The sequence below is a fragment of the Sorex fumeus genome, unplaced genomic scaffold (assembly GCF_029834395.1).
Source record: "Sorex fumeus unplaced genomic scaffold, SorFum_2.1 ptg000007l, whole genome shotgun sequence".
Lineage (NCBI taxonomy): Eukaryota > Metazoa > Chordata > Mammalia > Eulipotyphla > Soricidae > Sorex > Sorex fumeus.
The window spans coordinates 22,810,743-22,817,988 of record NW_026606064.1 but is presented as its reverse complement, the minus strand read 5'-3'; positions in this window follow the sequence as shown (position 1 = coordinate 22,817,988).

Sequence of the window (7,246 nt, the reverse complement as noted above, 5' to 3'; positions counted from 1 at the left end):
GCCATTAAGCAGTTCGATCAGGAGCCAGAGAGACCTTGCCTCCAATTATGTAGCTGAGCCGGAGGTGGTTTGTGGGTGTGTCTAACTTTTGGCCATTTATTTTCTTGGTAAATTTTACCCCAAGTTTTTGGGGTCTGGCAAAAGGCACAGCAGCAATTTTGGGGTATCTGGAAGTCTGAAGGCACCATCAGGCTACTGATGCACTCACCTCACAGGTATACAGATTGACCTGCTGGTGGCACCATACCCCGGTATTCTTTGCTCTTTTGGGGGGATCACATTTAAATATTCTCAGGGTTTACTCCTGTAGTTGCTCAGGGAATCATTTGGGGTGCTAGGGATTGAACTTGAGTTGACCGCATGCAAAGTAATCACCCTACCTGCTGTACTATCACTAGAGTCACTTAACTTTTTTCCTCAGCTATCTGGAGCTTATTTCAGAATAAGGTGTGAAAGAGGTGGGGCTGGAGATACAGTACATTCTTAACAGTTGGTAAAGTGCTTGCCTTGCACACGGCTGACCCAGAACCCCACAACCAGATCCCTACCAGAAATGGTGATCCCTGAGCACAGAGTCAGGAGTAAGCCTTGAGCACAGCTTGGTGTGGTTCAAAAGAAAAGAGAAGAAAAGAAAAGAAGAAAAGAAAAGAAAAATGTGAGCAAGGCAACTAACCCTTAAAATCTCTTTTTTCAATGATGTTACCCACTGCTGAGCCATATACCTAGGTCTTATAAATATATTTTAAACAGATTACACATTATAGTATTCTACTGAAAGAAAGTATCTGCAATATAATTAAGGTACCCAAGGAATCATCACTTAATACAACAAAATTCTCTAGAATGTCAATATTTAACAATTCTTCACAATTCATTGAAAAACAGAACTCTGTTGGAAGTGGACTCAGTTGGAAGGATTTTGACAGCTTTCTTTTGCAAAGTATGTATTTCTTACTAATTAACTTCCATATTACTTGGAATTTTTACAAAGAATGCGTGTTATTTTATGACTAAATGATTAGGTTTTGGGTTTTTGGGGGGGTTTTTTGGCTTTTGGTTTTGGTTTTGGGGACACACCCAACAATGCTCAGGAGTTACTCCTGGCTCTGCACTCAGGAATCGATCCTGGCACAGCTCAGGGATGCCTGTATAGAACCCAGATCAGACACGTGCAAGGTAGCAAGTGGCCTACCTACACTATCTCCCCAGCCCCAGGATTTATTTTTTTAGAAAGGAAAAAAAAAGTTTGCCCTTCATTTCATAAGAAATTGATGTCACATGTCAATGTCAGATTGGAAACGTCACCTTTTCATGACTAAAAATGAACAAAAGAAACTTCATGATTCACAGGGTGTGAACTTCAAGTGAATGGCAGTGTAAATGATGATTAAGTAGAATTCTAATGCCAGTGAGGTAAAGTGGAAATCCCGGGTAGAAACCAGGTATTCCTGTTTCAATGTCCAGTCACTTACTAAATTCCTTAATTTCTTAAATTTTCTGCATCCCCCTGCTAATGCACTAAACAAAGTTTTCATATTGTTAGAAAAGAGGGTTTAAGGACTATATATGAAAGTCTTCAAAATTGAACTAAAAAATGCAGACAGTCACCAGCAACTCAGAGAACCTAAAAATGTTTTTGCATTCTAAGTCTCCTCTCTGAGGGCATCTATAATTTCAATGTGCTCACATCTCAAAGGTCCACAGAGGGTAGTGGAGTATCAGATGTGAGTATTTGAGAAATAACAGATATTTTATGTTATTGCTAATGAGAACAAAATAATGTTTTAAGAAACATAATCTTTCCAAATCTACTACTTCTGAACAAACTATTTCACTTTAAATATATTTCAGCTTTTTTGGTTTGGATATTCCAATCTCATGGTGGTCAGGGGTCATTCCTTGGATATGCTCAGGGGACCATATGCCAGGAATCTTCTGCATGCAAAGCATGTGCTCCAGTTCTTTGAACCATTTTCTAGGTCCCTATTTCAGCTTTTTGAGATAATAATTGCATATATACACCTATATATACCGTGTATACATACATATTTTAGAAGTGAGAATTTGTATATATATGTGGATATATATACCGTGATGTGTATGTGTATGTATATGTATATATAAATGTACATATACATGTATGTATATATACATATATATACAAATTCTCACTTCTAAAGAATGTACATTCCACAATTAATGTTTCCCTACATTCATGTGAATCCATATATAATAATAATGAGTACATAACCACGTTTTCTTACAAGCATATTCTCAGACTTGCCTTTAATATATTGGTGAAAAGGACTAAGAGAATTGGGTAATGAACAGATTTAATGATAGCATTAAGGATTAAGGGTTTCTGTGCCCATTAAAATGTTCTCTGCCAGAGACAAAGAGGAAAAAAGTGTCTGCCACAGGGGCAGGGCAGGACAAGAGAAAGGGGGGTGTGGGGAGGCGGGGAATGGCAGAGGGAAACTGGGGATATTGGTGGTGGGAAATGTACATTCGTGAAGGAATGGATGTTGGAACATTATAATTGAAACCCAATCATGAACAACTTCTAATTGTGTGTCTCACCTGTGATTTAATAAAAAAAAATGTTTTAATTGCTCTGCCTTCTTGTGTAATGTGGGACCTCACAAAACTCATAAAATTGAGAAGGTGCTAACTGATTCATTTTACAAATATGAATCAAACATCTGTACTAAACTCTGAAGAAAACTATTAGGGTAAACAGAGAGACAGACAGACAGACAGACAGAGACAGAGAGACAAAGAGAGAGGAGAAAACTTTACCAAAGAAGGTTAAATGGGAGCCTAGATTGTAGATTTTCTGATCTAACATTTCTTTAAAAAAAGTTTCATTTATCAGTATCAGCAATGCCTACACTGTTTATTGTCATTCTTTCATACAAAACTAATGCAGGATTCTTAAACACTGTCATTGCATTTCTTGAAGTTTGTGAGCGATAGCACAGCGGATAGGGCGTCCGCCTTACAAGCGGCCAACATGGCCGACCCGAGTTCGATTCCTCTGCCTCTCTCGGAGAGCCCGGCAAGCTACCGAGAGTATTCGATATGCCAGACACAGTAACAACAAAGTCTCCAATGGAGACGTTACTGGGCCCGCTCGAGCAAATCGACGATCAACGGGAGGGCCTTTACCTTTACCTTTGTGACTTCTTTAAATTATCTTTCATATATTGTCCATAGAAAGCATGGTTTGGCAATTAATGCCAATTAATGTATATGAAAAAATATATTTAAGAGCATCATTTTGTTATGAACATGAGTTACAAAAAGAGGCAAAAAATATGTGTTGAACACAGAAAGTAAAATTAAGATTAAAATAAGTTTAAAAAAAGGGGGGGCTGGAGCAATAGTACAGCAGGTAAGGTGTTTGCCTTGCACATGGCTGACCCTGGGTCAATCTTCTGTGCTCCATATGGTCCCCAAGTCAGCCATCCAGGAGTGATTCCTGAGTGCAGAGCCAGGAGTAAACTGAGACCACCACTGGGTGTGACCCAAAAAATCAAAACAAAGTCTCAAAAATGTGAGAAAGAATTATCTTTGTCACAGCATCAAGAGCAAAGAGTGAGAGTTCTTGTTTCTTGAAGTTTTTGCCTTTTGGTTTCGGTTTTGCTTGGCTTTTCTGAAGTTATGTTATTGCTTTGCTTCATTTTGGGATTTTTTTGGTTTTGATTTTCGTTTTGATTTATTTGTTCGTTTGGTTGGTTTGTTTTGTCTTGGTGGGGCCATACCTGGCTATGCTCAAGGCCTACTCTAGGCTCTATGCTGGGAGTCACTTTTGATCTTCTACATGCAAAGTATGCACCCCAGCCCATTGAGTTATCTCTTCTGCCTGAGTGAGAATTTTAAGACCAGCTCTGACACAAATTCCTGTCACAAGTTCCTGGAGTTCAGATCAGAGTCTTTTGTTTTTTTGTGTCCTTCAAGTATTCTAAGGGTTACATTTTTCAAGTGTAAGAAGCAATTCTAATTACTATCCACAATAGGAATTAAGGTGACCATAAAATCAGAGCTCCTCTAGTACTGTTACTGAAGATTTTAACTGCTCTCTTATCAACCAGTATTTGTCCCTAAAGGATAGAATTAAACTGAACTCAAGTCACAAGTTCCTTCGAAGATTTTAAGCAAATGTTTAAAATAAAATGTTTGATCCCTTTATTTGTTAAATCTGAAATTACCTGAATGCACATATATAATCAAAATTGTGTAGTAGGAGTCTTTCATTTTCCATCAACTGAATTTAGTGGGATAAAACAGCAGGTACCTGATGCTGAAATGTCAAGACTAAAATGTCACAGAAGCGCCAACTTTGGTAAAGTTGCATCTCCCTTTCTGAGCAGTCATTTGAAAGGGTCACCAGTGGGTCTCTAAAAATGTGGATGTGACCTTACATTGCAGACTTTCATGGTTCCAACTTTAACAATTCCTGTCACAGTCCTTGAGTCAATACCCATGCCCCCACAGTATATAGAATCTCCATTTCATTCTTGAATTCACACAGGTAAGTGGGTGGATATATATATGGGTATGTACAGAGGTCCATTTTTGAGTTAATCCCATCTCAGTTCTCTGATAAGGGTTTTATTTATGATTTATTTGAAATTAAATTAATTTAAACTTTACCTACTGCCTTCCAGTACTGGGTCTTAAATCAAAAATAAGATTTGAAAGAGCTGAAGACCACCTAACCAATGGATATTCAAGACCATTTACTTCTTCATGTTTCAGCATCTTTCTTTGTAAAGTGAAAAATCAGTAAGCAACTAAACTCTACAGATGGCCAAAATAGGTACACTTGAAATGCTTCAAGAGAAAGGTGTAAAGCTCTTTTAACCTTTTTTTTAAAAAATGATACAAAATAAGCAAATGAGCACAAGAAGAAAATAATAGAAGAAACAGAGCATTTTGAAGAATGTTACAGCCATTCTCATTCTCTCAATTGTCTAATTTCAAACTACCTTGCACTTCCAGTGGCTGAAGCTAGTATGCATACTGCCACATGTTATGATATTTTTCAGAATCCAGTATTGGATACACTCAAGGATGTAATTCACCACTGCAAAACAGACTTTGATTTCTTCATCCATCTTCTCTTCAAGACAATCAACTCTGATATTTGATGTGAGCACAAAGCCTCATTTGTCTGGTCCAAATATCCAGATATGTAGGCGGACACATTCTACCAAGGAATGTCATCAAAGTTCATGTCTGCAGATTCCACAGCATGAGGCATCTGACCATTTGCCTCTCAGAATATCCTGTGAAGAGTTTTTTTCCTACCTGAAAATAAATTGTTTTCACTTCCTCCCCAACTATATTATTTTTTTCTCTTTTGGGGTCACACCCAGCGATGCTCAGGGGTTACTCCTGGCTCTGCACTCAGGAATTACTCCTGGCAGTGCTTGGGATGCTGGGAATTGAACCCAGGTCAGCTGTGTGCAAGGCAAACGCCCTACCTGCTGTGCTATCGCTCCAGCCCTGCCCCTCCTCCCATGTGTTATTGACAATGAACCACATAAAAGTCTTTCTACAGGTTACTACAGAGGACATAAAGAGAGATAAGTAGGTTCCTGCTCTTGAAATGAACTTTACACACCAAATACAGTTCTCAGACTAAGTTCTCTAAAAGGAGATGGTAGTGTGTTTGTCTCTCTATTGTCAGAGATGGTGATATAATTTGATTAAACTAATGAATAAAAAGTAGGGGGGAATGAATGTTCTATTGAAGTCCTTTCCTGACTAAGATACCAGCCACAAGAAATTACTTCTACTCTGTATAGTCTGATCCCAGTTGTTTAAAAACAGGATAGAGATTGATGGGCCAGAGAAATAGTACAGCTGATAGGGCACTTACCTTGCACTTGGCCAACCTGGGTTTAGTCCCCAGTTTGGTTTCAAGGAGTGCAATGTCACTTTGGCTAAAGCATGTGCTATTCAGAAGAATTATTAAATTATCGAGCATGTGGGGCTAGAGCAATGGCACAGTGGGTAGGGTGTTTGCCTTGCATGCGGCCAACCCGGGTTCAATTCCCAGCATCCCATATGGTCCCCCAAGCACCTCCAGGAGTAATTCCTGAGTGCAGAGCCAGGAGTAACCCCTGAGCATTGCCGGGTGTGACCCAAAAAGCAAAAATAAAAAATAAAAAATTATCGAACATGCTATTTGGACAGCATAGGATATGAACATCACCAGGCATGGTTCTCTGCTGCTTTCATTACTGAGTCAGCATTTCTGCTTGATATCTGGTTTCTGTGCCCTTTTTATTTTATTATCTAATTATTTATTTTGGAGACTGCACCCAGTGATGCTCAGGGGTTACTTCTCAGGAATCACTCCTGGCGGTGCTCTTGTACAGAATGCCAGAGATTGATGCTGGGTGAGCCAGTGTGCAAAGCAAACACGAAACTGTCCTTCCGGCCTTTCTCTTTAACCTCTCTAACAGTTTATCCAACTGGCTTAGTGTGGTGGTAGAGCACTTGCCTTGAGGGTGTGAAACCCTGGGTTTGGATTCCCAACACCACAGCAACTAAATAAATAAAACAAAAACTGTTCCATGGTCTCAAGTATTTTTTATGTAAATTATAGCTAATGATATGTAATCCATTACATGTTAAAATTGAGAGCATTTCCAGGTATTAGTTCAGACCAGAAAAGAAAGTGTGCATTTTTTTCCCAACAAAGAAAAGTTCAAGATTTCAATGTAACTTTTTTAAAATTTTTTATTAGTGAGACACCATGAGGTACAGTTGTAGACTTACAAATTTTGTGCTCGGGTTTCAATTATACAATGATCAAATACCCATCCCTCCACCAGTGCCCAATTCCCACCACCACGGGTCCCAGTATCCCTCCCACTCCCATCCCCCCCAGCCCACCCTGCCTCTGCGGCAGGGCATTCCCCTCTGTTCTCTCTCTCCTTTTGGGTGTCAATGTGACTTTTTAAAAGAATAATGAAGTGATACTGATCCTGGCAGACATGACACAGGGAGCTAAGAACAGTATATATGTATGAAACAACCAAAACTTCACATCTCTATAATGAGCATATATTGGCGACCAGAAATGTGGCTCAGTGATGGAGCACATGCCTTGCAGGTAATAGCCCTGGGTTCCCCCAACATAGGGTGGGATGGCGGGGAGGGGGGGGGCAGATATTGATATTTAAACATTCTACCATAGAAAATAATAAACAGAAATCACAAGATTATACAT